The sequence below is a fragment of the Canis lupus genome, chromosome 28, assembly GCF_048164855.1.
Source record: "Canis lupus baileyi chromosome 28, mCanLup2.hap1, whole genome shotgun sequence".
NCBI lineage: Eukaryota > Metazoa > Chordata > Mammalia > Carnivora > Canidae > Canis > Canis lupus.
The window spans coordinates 15,337,884-15,355,037 of record NC_132865.1 but is presented as its reverse complement, the minus strand read 5'-3'; positions in this window follow the sequence as shown (position 1 = coordinate 15,355,037).

The window sequence follows — 17,154 nt, the reverse complement described above, 5'->3', positions numbered from 1 at the left end:
AACACTACTAAAATTAATTTGCTGCTTTACATCGCCTATCATAGGATATGGCTTTCATATTTGTAATTGTAGAGAATGATGTATCTCTGCAAGATTTTCCATTTCCATGGGTTATCCTCACAGACAAAGAATTTTAGAGCTGATGTCCACCATTCTGATTTTATAAGTAAGGAAACTGAAAACTATGGTGAATAATGATTTTGCCTACAGTCACACAGCTGGGTGAAAACTTTTTTTGCTTTTTTTAGTATGCTGTATGTAACTAGCTCTTGTTTTTCTTGTTGGGTAGAGAACTGAATATATTTTATAAAAAGTAGCAAAAAGAAAAATTAATTGTCAAAGCACAATAGAGCTGTCTGCAAACTTCAAAGAATCCGAGATATTTATTATACTCCACAGTTCATAATACTTTGTTTCCTTTATTTTCTACATATCCTCTAATTAAACTAAAACCTATTGTCATCTTGTGAAGTTTAAAGCATAATATAATACTGCTCTGTTTCCTCTAGTCATAGAGAAGAACAACACCTTATCAATCACAATTCACTCACAAGAGAGTAGGAAGAGAAACTTGAATTTTTAAAAAATCATTCTGTTTGTGACCAATATGTGAAACCTGTAAAACACACATAAAGTAATAAGTGGAATGCTTGGTTTTTGGAATCCAATTTACTTTTGTCTTTCACAGACATTCTCACAAAATGCTTGTTGGAGAATGAGTTGTAAACAAAACAGATACAGATGTTAATATCTCCTTTCTTTGTTTAGTTTTTACTTAATTTTGTGTATATTGGAAAAAGAGTTCATATTCTATGTATTGATATTAAAAAAACCCAATATAACAAACACCTGTGAAACTATCACCATCATAAGAAGTAGAAAATTACCATTATCTTTGAAACTCCTTCTCTGTCCTACACTTTATTCTATTCTCTCTCCTTTCTCAGAAATAACAAATATACCAAATTTGGGCCTTATCATTCTCTTTATTTTCTTAATAATTTTACCAAGTATGTGCATATTTTTAAAGTTTATATAATAAGAACCTTACCATATATGTTCTTCTATTGCTTACTTTAATAATTCAAAATATATTCCTCATTTCCTATCACCTTTTTGCAGAGTCCTGTTTCATTCATTTTCACTTCTAAAGGCATTACTTTAAATTTATAACTTATTTATTTTTTTCTATTAGGCATTTACTTTATTTCATTTCTTACTATTTTATGTGGTGCTTTTCTAGTCATTCTTGTCCATGCTCGATGTGCACGTGCAAGATTTCTTTAGGGTGTATTTACGTAGGAGTGGAAACACTGGATCCTTGGGACATGTGCACTTAACCTTAATAGATATTACGGGTTTGTTTTTCAAAAAAATTATCGTAATTAACATACCTTGCAAATCTGATGAGAGTTCTTATTGTTCCACGGTAGGTGGGAATGGCAACTTATCATATTGCAGCTTTGATTTGCATATCCATGATTCTAATGAGACTAAATATATTATCAAATGTTTTTTTGTCATTCCTGCTTCCACCTTTTGCAGATTCCTACTCAATTCTTTTGTCCACTTTTTTTACACTGGGGTGTTTTTCTTTTTAAAAAGTAATTTATTAGAGTTACAATTTTATGTATTTTAATTTCTTGTCAGTGGCAAATATATTCTAATATATTGATTTTCAATTTTGGGAATGAGTAAAACAGTTTTTAGTTTTATTGTAGTTGTATTTGTCAATATTTTGCCATTCCCTCTTGGGTCTTACCATAAAGGTGGTTTCTTAAATTTTCTTCTAAAATTGTTATAGCCAGTAGGCTATATCACACTGCTATCTTCCACACATCAGTTGAATACATATGGGTTTGCTTTTTCTGAATACTCCATTTTTTCCTAAATGTATAAGCAACTGTTCCAGCAGTATTTACTGAAATATTTGCTATTCCTTTCCTGAATTTCCATGATCAGTTCTACTATAAATTAAATATTCATCAGAGGTGGGGGATTCTTGCTGAAGACAGGCCAGGTGAACAGACATCAGATGGAGGATAAGGAACCTGATCAGATTTTGAAGGGAGTTTTGGCTAAACTCACTTGCAGAGTTCTTGGTAAAGTTGGATTTTACAAGTAAGTACACAGATGAACCTACGAAAGGTTCAAGAGCCTGAGTAAAGTTTGATCAAGCAAAGAATCTTTATGTTCTTGCCTTCTGATCTTGTTGCCCATGTTTTTTCTGCATCTCATTCACAATGTTTTTTGGGATTTGTTGTATTTTGTGTGTGGGTATATTTCTGTTTTGTGTCCTTGGAATTTCTTGTCTCAGCATTCTTTGAGAGCCCTCTTGCAAGTTTCCTTACTAATGATTGAGGTTAGTGGGGAATGGGTTTATTTCTAGTTCACCCTTAAACTGACATGTCCTAACTTTTTAGTGAGATCTCTCTGGTTAGCTTTCTGATCTTGGGCTGGCCTTGGGCTTTGTTTTCCATCTGATTACTTCAAAATTCTGTGAAAAAGTTAAGACCAATTCATAGGAGTACACTGCAGGCCACAGGGCTAAATACAACTTCTCCATGATTCCTAGTTTCTAGTCAGCCCATGTATGAAATTACATTTTAAAAAAAATCTTAGCTTTCATTTTTAGTTGTTTTCAATGAAACAGGAAGTCTCTGAAAAACTGAAATCAATAATTTATTTATAAAAAAGGAAAATATCTGGGGGATCCCTGGGTGGCTCAGTGGTTTGGCGCCTGCCTTTGGCCCAGGGCATGATCCTGGAGACCCGGGATCGAGTCCCACATCAGGCTCCCTGCATGGAGCCTGCTTCTCCCTCTGCATGTGTCTCTGCCTCTCTCTCTCTCTCTCTCTGTATCTCTTGTGAATAAATAAGTAAAATCTTTAAAAAAAAAAAAAAAAAAAAAAGGAAAATATCTGGATACTTCCAGAGAAATAAATGGAAAGTGGAACTTTGAAAAGGATATTTTGTTACTAAGACTTAGGCTTCAAGTAGTTGTCAAGAACATCTTAATATTATAGGGTTGATTTAAAAACAAGACCTAATATTTTGAGATAAATTTGGTAAGGAAGAATTATAAGTATTTATGCTAACACAGAACAGCTATGGAATACTCATTGACTGGTTTTTCTCATCAAAACTACTCCACATCCAAAAAAAAAAAAAAAACTACTCCACATCCCAAATGACTATCATATTTTGAAGCAGAATATTATGTAAAATGAGTATATGAGAAAGGGCTAAAGATGTCCCTTGAATTTCATGGGCATTTCTTAAACATGTATGGATTACTTGATTGATTTAGACTTATAGACCTCTGGGATCTATAATAAGGGGCCTTAGAGAAATATGACTCCACTCTATGATTGTACAGAAGAGTGAACCAGGCAACAGGGAAGTTAAATAAATTGCCCAAAGTTATACAGCAGTTTAAAGACAGAGCGAAAGCCTGAGTCTATGTCTTCTACTTCTTAATTTGTCACTTGAAAGAATTACTCTACGATCCTATCATCATGAGGTGGAAAATTCTGGGTGATCTAGATGTTTGGTAGGAAAACTTTCTGTTAATATCCTCTCTGAAACTGTGGGATGTGCATACATCTCAATTGCCATGTAAGGGAGAAAGCATAATTATTTATCTTTAAGTTTGCTTCTAGATCTCAAACCAGATAGTAAGTAGTAGCTATGTCTTTAACTGAATATACTGTTAGTTCTGTTTTCAGATATGACTGAATTTTCCCAAAATCCACAAAGGAAGTTGTGAATCAGAGCATAAAAAGAATCAATAGGGTGAGTCTTTGGGGATTAAACATGCAGAGATTTTGGAAGCAGATTATTTATTCATTATTTATTCATTGCAAGTCCATTAACTAAAAAGCAGATGTGGAGACAATATGATGACTAAGTACATGGTGACTTATGAGGATAAACTTTATTCTTTCACGCTACCATGGATCTGATGCCAGGAGGGGACTTTGGAGACAGAGGAGTGAGTCATCAAGGCAGTTCAAAGCTTCCTGAAAAAGTCAGAATATTGTAATGCTGTCATTTATTTGGGACTTATTATGGAACTATTGCCATATTGTCATTATTTTATTTTTATTTTTTCAGTGATAATGACTTTAATACTTTCTAAGGGGTACTGACACAGAACTGGAGGCATATGCAAGTCAAGCACAGCCTTCTTGCTTGGTTCCTCTTATACTTGTAGGATTCCTCTTTTGATACTGGGATTGAGCATATTTACCCTACATCAATCTGGCTCTGGCAGAGTCGCTGTCAAATGTTGGACTGCTTTTTCCGCAATCATTTTACTGACAGGTTCATAGAACTGTCTATATTTCAAGAGTCTGAGCATGATGTGCATTTTTAGAGTCAACAAATTTTTACTGATTTACTGTTTGTGCTTTCATATATTCTACCTTATTTTAATTTAATTTAATTTTTAAAAGTTTTTATTTAAATTCCAGTTAGTTAACATACAGTATATTAGTTGTGATCCAACATTTCCATACAACACCCGATGCTCATCACAGCAAGTGCATTCCTTATTCTAAAATCTTATAAGCACTGCCTCAATTTAAAAATAAAGGCATGCTAAATTTTCTCAAGTTCACAGAGCCAGTAAGGGGCAGAAATGGGATTTGAATATGAGGATTTTAGTTCCAAATTGTATCTCTAACAATGTGTCAAGCTACTTTTAAAAATGAGATGCCAGTAGGACCAATTATTGGCTTATTTTTTACTCAATTTATTTACTAAAAACAAAAACAATTTTGCCCATTGCTCTCACCCTACCCCTGCCCCTTTGTCCAGCAACCACCAATTTTTTCTTTGTATCCATGAGTTTTTTACTTTTTTTTTTAGATTCCACATATAAGTGAGCTCATATGATATTTGTATTTTGATTTCTTTTGATTCATTTCACTTAGCATAATGCCCTAGAAGCCCATCCATGTTGTTGCAAATGGCAAGATTTCATTATTTTTATGGCTGAATAATATATAAACATATCATCACGATTTATTATCCATTTGCCCACTGATGGATACTTAGGTTGTTATCATACCTTGACTATTATAAATAATGCTACAATGAACACAGGAATGCATGTATCTTTTCAAATTAGTGTTTTTATTTTTCTTCAAATAAATACCCAGAAGTGGAATTGATGGATCATATGGTATTTCTTCTATTTGTAATGTTTGAGGAACCTCCATACTGTTTTCTATAGGGACTGTACCACTTTACATTCCTACCAATTCCTTCACAAAGACTCAGGAGAGTGCCTGTGTGGCGCCCTGGTGGTGGTAGCCTGACAAGAATCTTCTTTCTGATTACCATGGTCCTGAGTCCTGTGGGACCCACGTATGCAAATCCCATTGGTCACTAGGGTCAGGCAATTAAGGAACATCCCCTGGGCATCAAATGCAAAAACTGGGGTACTAGACATAAAAATCAGGGGAACCGATTTGTGTGAAGGTCCTCTACAGGAGACATTGGCAGCCTGCAGTGTGGCAGAAGGTAAGCTCAAAGACATCACCAGCCCTCTGAGGTCTCTGGAAAGGATTATAGTCAGGCCCAATGCATGTTTAATAGGAAGCCTACCACTGAAGCCACAATCTTGATGGCTAGTTAACAGGCCTCCTTTATAGAAAAACTGAGCTCCTAAGGCTATTGCTTCTTGCTATGCCTTGGAGGTGGTTATTAAGAAAAGTTTCTCCATTGGTTACAGTTCTGTGGGCTCCATGAGCATAAGCCACACCAGCCAGAGCCAGGCCATGTGTAGAAGTGACACACAGAGTTGCTCCTCTGACAGCAACTGCAGAAACTGGAATGCCAGACAAGGTATGAGCTTCTTTCTGGGTGGTACTGGTTTTTGCAGTCCCTTGGGACAGGGAGTGCAAGCCCCTCTGGCCTCCAGAGACAGGCCAATCAAGCGCTGTCCCCTAGGCGGCAGCACAAAGATCTGCGCGCAGATGCCTGTAAAGGCTCCCTTCCAGGGAGGCACTGGTGCTCTGGAGCATGGCAAAAGGAGCACGTGATCATGGCATCAGTGTCTCCCTCTCACAGAGTGTTCCAGCAGGCTCCTAGGTGTGTGAATTGCGTTAGATGCCTGACTCTCAGATCCACCCTTTAATATAAGCAGGTGAGCCTCCTTCACTTTAAGTTTGGGTGCCATTCACTGGCTCAGAGCTGGGCTTCGTGTAGGATGAGTTCAAGTGTGCAGGCCCTTGAAGAGCTGTTTCTTGGATCTCTAGTCTTGGGGTCTCAGGATGCAAGCCCCAGTGATTTTGGAGGTTTCTCATGTGCATGTCTTAAAAGTTGGGGTGTTTGATGTGGGATTTGAATCCTTGGTTCTTGGAGAGAAGCTCAGTTCCCTCCTGGTCATGGGTCGTTATGTTGGGGGTGGGGTGGAGTTAATGGTGAGACTGTGTCCCATCCTCTCCTTGCTGCTTCAACCTGGTTTTCTTCTAGTTTGTTCTATGCGTAGTTGTCAGTCAGGGTTCAGATGTTTTAAAGAGGAAATTGTTTCATGTGTGACTGTAGACTCTGTGCCCATGGGAGGAGGCAAGTTTGGGATCTTACTAAGTGGCGGTCTTAAACTAGAACCAAATTATGATGTATTGTGACATTTTAGTCTCATCTTTCAGAAATTTTGTAAACAAATTCTCTTCAGAATGACAGACCAGTTCACATGACGATGCTGATGCCAAATACCAACCATCCTGATTGATGGAAAGAAGGAAATTAATTGAATATTTGTGGGATAAAGCAACATTTATATCATTATTTCAAATGCCCATAATGTTATTTCTCTCTCTTCTTTTCCAACAAAAAGCACACAATTCACTTTTCACATAAATATGGAGTTTCCCCCACTAGTTTTTTATCGTCCTTTTTGGACACCCTCGCATGAAGGAAATGCCTAAATCAAGACATAGATATAAATTAAGGTTATCCTAGAGAAACCACGATGTATGACCTGAGCATCAAGGGATTTTTGCCTTTTCCTGAGCTGGGTTACAACTTTTAGTCTCTAATTCTGCTGGGATTCTTAGTTAACTTTCATGCTTCCATCCTCTCCAATGTAAATGAAAGCTCCTTAAGGTCAGTTATTAGGTTTTATAAATCTTAGCATATATTTTCTAATTCTTTGAATACATGGTTCATGGCATTTGTAAGGGTACGAATATACATTCGTTACTGGGTTATCTATGAATGATAGTTTACTACATACCATGTAATGTATAAGTTAAATTCTTGAAGAAGAATTTTGGCCAAATAATCAAAAAAAGGGGGATGCCTAGGTAGCTCAGTCAGTTAAGCATCTGCTTCTTGATTTTGGCCAGGTCTGTATCTCAGGGTCATGAGATGGAGCCCAGCATCAGGCTGTGTGCTGGGTGTGGAGCCTGCTTAAGATTCTTTCTTTCTCCCTCTGTGCCTCCCACTCCCCACAGTAAACCCAAAAAAATTCAAGGAAATAAATCAAGGTTAATGTGTAGTTTATAAGGGAATAAACCATGAAGCTTCAACAAATAACCTCATGCAACAAATAACACATTCCTTGAAACTAGATTTACCTAAAATTAACATCATTTTTTAGTCATGCTGGACCAAAAAGACATTTCCAAAAGTGAGAAATTTGTTTCAAAGTGATAAAATATGAGGGTCAGAGATGAATCACATTTACCCACATGTGTAAACCATACTGAAATACTCCATTTAGTTGTATTCAGAATATTAAACTGAGGCATAAAAAAAATCTTTTATTACCGAAAGCTATTGAGTATGATGAGTGCAAATTAAAGAAAGCTGGATCTCCAGAACTAATCCTGATTACTCTTTTTCTCATATGAGTTTCTAACAAATGGAAAGGAAGGTGAAAAGGGAAGAAAAAAGAAGAGGGGCAAATGGAGAAAGTTGATTTTGTTTTTTAACCAGTAGGTGTGCAGCAGCTCCAGGGCCAAATCACTTACTCACATTTTCTCTATTTTAGCAAAATAGATAATCTTTGCACACATGTGTATGATTTTCTTTTTCTTGGAATTTTTATTTAAATTTTAGTTAGTTAACATATAGTGCAATATTTGTTTCTGGAGTAGAATTCAGTGATTTATCACTTACATATAACATCCAGTGCTCAACACGACCCATGCCCTCCTTAATACCTGATGTAGGGAAGATGTTAGGGTTCGAAGCCAATGGCCAAAAAAACAATCCTTGAGATGTCTTTGGTGCCAAAAGGTGTTTTTATTAAATCACAGAGACAGGACCTGTGGGCAGAAAGCTGCTCTGGGGTTGTGAGGGGTGAGATTATGTACCTTTAAATTAAGAAGGGATTAGGGATAGCCTAAGTCTCTAAGGAATTTTGGAAATAAGGTTTCTAGGACCTTGAGGGGGCTAGCTATTGTTGGGAAAAGGTCATTTATTACCATCTAATAAAACCTCAATCATGAGGCCCTTCAGATGTATATCGGTGGGTCACATACTTGGGGGATGATTGCCAACATGTATCCTAGGGGTGGGGTAGAGATAAAGGAAGTTTCCAAAGGACTTTTTATATGTTAAAGTTGACTTATTGGGCTAAAATTGGTTTTTGTTCTTAGCAAAGTGTCAACATGGAGGCAGTTGAACCACTAGGGGAATGTCACTCTGCCTGGTTCAAGGACTTCTCAGTGGGCTGTAGATAGTAAGGAAATTTAATTTAATTTAATATTTTTTCTTCCATTTTTGTTTCCCACATCAATACCCATCACCCGTGTAGACCATCCCCCACCTCTATCAAGCCTGTTTGTTCACTATCTTTAAGTGTTTCTTATGGTTTGTTTCTCTCTCTCTCTCTGTCTCTCTTCCCCCATCCTCAGTATATTCATCTGTATTCTTAAATTCCACATATTGGTCAAATCACATGGTATTTGTCATTCTCTGAATGACTTATTTCTAGCTCCATCTACATCATTGTGAATGGCAAATTCCATTCTTTTTGATGGCTGAGTAATATTCCATTATATATATATATATATCCATATATATATATATATCTATATCTCACATCTTTATCCATTAATTAACTGATGGACTTTGGGGCTGTTTCCATGGTTTGGATATTGTTGATAATGTCTGTGCATGATTTTCTTTCTTCAATCTGTGCCATAACTGCAGTGTTTATTTCAGCTGTGTCCCCTGGAAGAGAAAGTATATAAATTAAGTAAGGATTTCAAAAGGTATATTTCATTTGATCCATTTAAAATTATTTCTTTGCTTCCACAGAATGAGAGTTACTATTCAAAAGGAGAGGAACTTTATATTCAAAAAGAGAAGAACATTATAACTTTAAGGTTATTCATTAAGGAATATTCATTAAAGAGCAGACAGTATCTGACTTATTTTCCAAGTAATATAGCTATTTCTACATGGCACTAAACAACCTTTTGAAAAAAGGGAGAAAAATTAGCCAACTATCCTTTCTCTCTACAAATGCAATAAACCAAAGAGTGTATTTTTGTTTCCTAAAGGATTTATTTTTTGTTGGATTGTGTGATTGGTTAGTCAGTGTAGCAAAAGTTTAAATTCTTACTGGTATACCTTGCTTCTCTGAAATTACAAATTTCTTCTCTTATGGAAGATTTTCCATTAATGACAATTTAATGACAATTTAATTTGTCACAGACAAATCTGTGACAGAGCAATCTAAAAATAATACTTAATAAGATGGTGCGTTCACTTGAGAGTTTAAAAAGGTATACAAATTGAATATTTCATAATTTGCTTACTATAATGTCAACAACTACACTGACCAATCCTATTTATTTGTTTATGTCCTTATGGCATAGCACAGTATTTGGCCCATAGTAAATGATTAATCTGTCTTTGTTGATATTAAGACTTTTTCAAAAATATTTATTTATAGTACAGATATTAGACCTTAAAGAACTACTGGAATATTTTATTATGAGCCAATTTATTGGTTGAAGATATAGGCAGGAGTTTGGTAGGGAAAGCTACCCTCCTGAGGATTCTAATTAACATAGCAATTATTTATATATTTATATAAATATATACACATTGTCTATATGTATATAAATAATGTCTATATATATAGACTTTTAATATATATATAAATAATAAAATTATGTATATCTATCTATCTATCTATCTATATATATATATATATAGAGAGAGAGAGAGAGAGAGAGAGAGAGACATACCTCAGAAATATTATGGGTTTGGTTCCAGACTACTGCAATAAATAGAGATCACTAAATTTTTTGATTTTCTAGAGCATGCAAAAGTTATATTTAGGCTCTACAGTAGTCTATTAAGTGTGTAATAGCAGTATGTCCTAAAAAACAATGTACGTACTTTAATTGAAAAATACTTTATTCCTAAAGAATGCTATTATCCAAGCTTCTAGTGAGTTGTAATCTTTTTGTTAGTGGAGGGTCTTGCCTTGATATTGATGATCACTGACTCATTAGGGTGATGGTTGATGAAGGTTGGGTTGTGGCAATTTCTTAAAATAAGACAACAGTGAAGGGTGCTGCATCAATTGACTCTTCCTTGCACAAATAATTTTTCTTCAGCAATGCTATTTCATAGCATTTTACCTCCAGTACAACTTCCTTCAAAATTGAAGTCAGTCTTCTCAGACTCTGCTGCTGCTCTATCAAATAGGCTTATGTAATATTTTGAATCCTTTATTGTCATTTCAACAGTGGTCATAGCATCTTTACCAGGAGTAGATTCCATATCAAGAAACCACTTTCTTTGCTCACCCACAAGAAGTAACTCATCATCTGTTAAAGTGTTATCATGAGGCTATAGCAATTTAGTCACACATAATTCTAGTTCTCTTGCTTTTCCCACCATATCTACAGTTACTTCTACTGATGTCTTAAGCCTCTCAAAGTCATCCATGAGAGTTGGAACCAGCTTCTTCCACACTCCTATTGATGTTGATATTTGGACCTCTTCCCATGAGTCATGAATGTACATAAAGACACCTACAAGGGTGAAACTTTTCCAGGTTTTCAATTTATTTTCCCCAGATCCATAAAAAGAATCAATATCTATGTCAACTATACTTTATGAGATGTATTTCTTAAATAAAAGACTTGAAAGTCAAAGTGAGTCCTTGACTTATGGGCTGCAGAATGGATGCTGTGTTAGCAGGCACAAAAACAATATTCATCTTGTATATCTCCATTAGACCCCTTGGGTAACCAGGTACATTGCCAATGAACAGTCATATTTTGAAAGAAATTGTTTTGCTGAGAAGTAGTTCTCGAGTGGGCTTAAAATATTCAGTAAAGCATGTTATAAATAGGTATACTGTCATATAGGCTTTGTTGTTTCACTTATTGAGCATAGACAGAGTAGAATAGCATGATTCTGAAGGGCCCTAGGATTTTCAGAAGGTCAATGAGCACTGGCTTCAGCTTAGTCATCAGCCATCAGTCCCTAAGAATAATCAGCCTGTGGAGCCAGACATTGATTTCTTCTATCTAACTATGAAAGTCCTAGATGGCATCTCCTTCCAATAGAAGGCCATTTCATTTCCACTGAAAATCTGTTGTTTAGTATAGCCACCCTAATTATCTTAGCTGAATCATCTGGAAAACTCACTTGGTGCAGCTTATATCAGCACTTGCTGCTTCACCTTGCACTTTGACGTTATGGAGACTATTTCTTTTCTTAAATCTTATGAACTAGCTTCAGCCAACTTCAAACTTTTCTTCTGCAGCTTCCTCACCTCTCTCAGCCTTCAAAGAGTTAAAGAGAGTTAGGGCCTTGCTCTGCATTAGGCTTTGGTTTAAAAGAATGCTGTGGCTGGTTTGATCTTATTCTCCAGATCACTTGAACTTTCTCCACATTAGTAATAAGGCTATTTTGCTTTCTTATCATTCCTGTATTCACTGGAGTAGCATTTTTAATTTTTTTCCAAGAACATTTCCTTTATATTCACAACTTGCTTAACTGTTTGGCACAACAGGCTTAGCTTTTAGGCTGTCTCAGCTTTCAACATGCCTTCCTCACTAAAATTAATAATTTCTAGCTTTTGATTTAAAGTGAGAGACTTGAGACTCTTCCTTTCACTTGCACATGCAGAGGCCATTGTAGGGTTATTAATTGTTCCAATTTTAATATTGTGTGTCCCAGGGAGCATGGAGGCCCCAGGAAAGGGAAAGAGGAGGGAGAATGGCTGGTTGGTGGTGCACTGAGAACACACACATTTATCAAGTTCACTGTCTAATATGGGCATGAATTATGGTGCCCCGAAACAATTACATTAGTAATGTTGAAGATCACTGATCATAGATCACCATAACAAATATAACAATAATGAAAAAAAGTTTGAAATACTTCAGGAATTACCAAAATGTGACACAGAGACACCAAGTAAGTGAATGTTCTTGGAAAAATGGCACTGATAGACTTGCTTGATACAGGGTTGCCACAGATCTTTAATTTGTAAAAAACACAGTATCTGTGATGCACAATAAAGTGAAGAGCAATAAAATGAAGTATACCTGTAAACTAAGAATCGACAACAAAATGATAAATTGCTGAAAGGTTTTGTGTTCAAAATAAACTTTGGGAATTTTGACTAATAAAATGTTTTAAGTTGTGTGTAAAGCTACAAATTGCCAATTATGCTTATTTTTTAGAGGACTTTTCCCCAAAAAACAATTATCTGTGTTAGTTGTTAAAAGTGTTTTGAACTTTTAGGTATGAATTAAGTAGTTGATATTCAGGTAAGAAAAATGCTCCAGCAGGTTTAACTCAGTTATCGTATAGGCTTCTCTTCATCTTTGAATTCCCGACTTAGATCTTAAACGATGAATAAACCTATTTTAAAGGGTGACTTCACAAAATTAAAAAATCTTAAAGGAAGTAAGTGTAACATTTAACATTGTAATCATTATGAGGATGGCTTTCCATGTCTTCCTCTGCCCCCAACCAGGAAAAACCATACCATAATAGAAAACCATCAAATCACAAAGAAAGAGATCAAGAGAGAAAGAAATGAATTACAAAGCAATGAGAAAACATTTAACAAATGATCAGTAGTACATTCATAATGTCAATAATAACTTGAAACAGAAATGTACTAAATTGTTAAATCAAAAGACAAAGGGGGCACCTTGGTGGTGCAGTCACTTAAGCCTCTGACTTTTGATTTCAGTTTAGGTTATGATCCTGGGGTCTTGAGATTGAGTCCTGTTTTGGGCTCTACACTGAGTATGGAGCCTGCTTGGGATTCTCCCTCTGTCCCTTTACCCCTACCTGCCCCCCAACTCTCTAAATAAGTAAGTAAATAAGTAAATAAATAGTAAAAAAAAAAAAAAAAGATATAGAGTGTCTAAATGTGTTTAAAAAATAAGACCAAGTATATGTTGCTTATAAGAGACTCATTTCAGCTTTAAAGAAAACACATAGACTGAAAGTGAAAAGATTGGAAGAGGTATTCTATCCAAATGGAAGCCAAAAAAAAGTAAGGATAGTTATATCAGACAAATAGACTTTAAGCCAACTGTAACGAGGCAAAAAAAAAATCATTATATTATGATAAAGGGGTCAATTCATCAAGAATATATAACAATATAAATATTTATGCACTCAACATAGAAGCACCTAAATATATAAAGTAAATATTAACAGACCTGAATGGAGAAATACCAATAGAATAATGGGGGTGGGGGATTTCAGTATCCACTGTCAATAATGGATAAATCATCTGGTTGGAAATCAATAAGAAAGCATTGGGCTTAGACTACATGTTAGACCAGGTGGACCTGACAGATATAGACAGAATATTCCATTCAACAGAAGCATAATACACATTTTTCTCAAGGACATAGGAAATATTCATCAGGGTACATCATATGTTGGTCCACAAAACAAGTCTTAATAATTTTAAAAGATTGAAATCACATCAAGCGTCTTTTCTACGCACAATGGTATGAAACTAGGAATCAGTTACAGAAAGAAAACTGGAAGATTCATGAATATGTAGAGATTAAACAACATACTACTAACCAAGAAATGGGTCAAAGTCAAAGAGAAATATAAAAATATCTTGAGACAAATGAAAATGGAAACACAATATATCAAAACTCATGAGACACAGCAAAAGCAGTTCTAAGAGGAAAATTTATAGTGATAAATGCCTCTATGAAGAAAAAAGTTCTCAAATAAACAACCTTTATATCTCAAACAACTAGATAAAGAGCAAACAAAGCCCAAAGTTAACAAAAGGAAGGAAATAACAAAGATAAGAGCAGAAAGAGATAGAGAATAAAAAGACAATAGAAAATATCCATGAAACTAAGAGCTTTTTTTTTCTAAATAAACAAAATAGACAAACCCTTAGGTAGACTTACCAAGAAAAAAAGACAGATGACTCAAGTAAGTAAAAATAAAAGAGGAGACATTATAACTGATACTACAGAAATACAAAGGATCATGAGGCTATCATGAAAATTATGTCAACAAATTGGCACAATCTAGAAGAAATGAATAATTTCCTAGAAACATACAACCTACCAACACTGAATCATGAAGAAACAGAAAATGCGAACAGACAAATTACTAGTAAGGAGATTAAATGAGTAATCAAAAACCTCCCAACAAACTAAAGTCTGGGACCTGAGGGTTTCACTGGTGAATTCTACCAATATTTAAAGAAGAACTATAATATCAATCATTCTCAAACTCCTCAAAAAAAAAAATAAATAAAAAAGGAGGGAACACTTCCAAACTTATTTTATGAGATCTTTACGTATTAAAAACAAAATAAAACACTGACAATATGACTGAAATATAATCTCCCAATGGACTACATTCAAAAAAGTAGCATTCACATTTGCAACCACATGAATGAAGCTAGAGAACATAATGCTAAGCAAAATAAGTCAAAGAAAGATAAATATCATATATTTTCAATTATACGTAGACTTTAAGAAACAAATGAGCAAAGTAAAAACAGAGGGAAGGAGGGAAAGAGAAAGAGAGAGAGAGAGAGAGAGATTGATTGAGGGAGGGGAAAACCAAGAAACAAACTTTTAACTATAGAAAACAGACTGATGGTTACCACAGGAGAGATGGGTGAGGGGATGGGGGAAATAGGTGAAGGGAATGAAAGAGTACATTAATTTTGATGACTACTGAGTATTATATGAAATTGCTGAACCACTATCTTGTACACCTGGAACTAATATAACACTGTATATTAAGTACAGTGGAATCAAAATAAAACACACACACACACACACAAAGAAATGCAATTGTGTAATGTATAGAATTGTTGAATCACTATGTTGTACACCTGAAATTAATATAATATTTTATGTCAACCAAACTTCAACTTAAAAAAAGAGATTAGTCAACTTTTACCCAGAAAAAAAAACAAACCACATATACTATAGTAGGGAAGAACCCCTACTCTCTTGAAAGATGACCTAGAAGAATCTAGAAGATGATCAGAAGAGAGGTGACACATGATAATACAGGCAGAGCAACAAACTGCCAACCAAAAGGTTTAACTGACTCTAGAGTTAAAATTGCAACTGACATGCTATCACTTGCTCAACAAAAAAAAATAGAGGAAAGAATGGATTTATGAGTTCATGCATGTATAAACTTCAGACACACAGACACACACACACACAGAATATCTCTGAAAGGATATGGAAGAAAATAACCCTGATTACTTCCTGTGAAATAAACTGGTGGCTCCCAAGCTAAAAAGCCCCCACAAACTAGCATTCATTTATATTCTGGTATGTTGTTTATCTTCTTGGTTTAAATTCTATTTAAAATTAAAAAAACACAAATGATGCAACACATTAATTGATTTTAGAATTTACTCCTCCATTCTTCCCTGTATTTATATATATTTATATATGTATAGATATATATGTATATAATTTTTTATGTATATAATTTTTAAACCACTTTATTGAGGTATAAATAACATACAAAAATTTCACGTATTTAATGTATACAACTTGATGACTTTGGATATAACTATACATTTATGAAACCATCACCACAATTTATGCCACAAATGTATCCATCACCTCTAAATGTATCCATTCTTCTCACCTTTCTTATTTATTATTCTTTTCTGTGATAGACACATTTAATGTAAGATCTACCCTCTTTGCAAATTTTTAAGTATGCACTACAATATTGTTAACTCTAGGCACTATTTTGTACAATAGATCTCTAAGACTATTCATTTTGTATAACTGAAACTGTGCCTTTGACCATCATCTCCCCATATTCTGAGCCCCACCCCCCTGCTCCCATCTCAGGCTACCGCTGTTCTAGTATCTCCTTCTATGAATGGACTATTTTGGATTTTTCATAAAGTAATATCATGTTGACCACTCATTTCAGTCATATGAGGTTTTATTTAAAAAAAAAAAAACCTGATTCTAGGTGTCTGTCCCTAGAGATAATGATGTATTTCACCTGGGGAGCAAGGTAAGACATCCAGTCCTCAGATGATTCTAACTGTTGGCAAAATGGAAATACTGCTTTAGAAAAATGTACAGAGGTGCATTTCTTTGCCTAAGAGATTACGAATTTGGAAGCTAAATGATTTTCTTGACGCTTGTTTTTATATATTTACACCTGCCTAAGGTAAGGTAATTATGAGTATGAGTAGTATTTAACTAATTCGTACATTTCTCCATATAATATAAACTACATTAAGAAGTCACACTTTTGCATTAATCAAAGAAAATAAGAATATATAAATACTTGAGGAAAAAAGCAGAAATGCAGACTTGCATAAAAAGAGAATGGATTTAATATCATTAGATGTACTGAGGAACTCTTCCTCTGGCATGTTTACAACTACTCATTAGTTGACAGCATTGTTGGCTCTAATAATCTTTAATAGCTAGGAAATGTTCACTTATAAACGCCTCAGTTATTTTATTTGCATGAGTTCCTTTTATTTTAAAATCCACCAAGATGAACCATTCACACGCTGTCATTAGTGACTTGAGAATGTAGAGAATTTCCATTATTTTAAATGTATATACTGAAAATATCTGAGCCAAAAAAATGATAAAATCCTCATCTGATTATAAAAATCATATAGAAATCTAAAGGACCTAACATAGCCTGAAT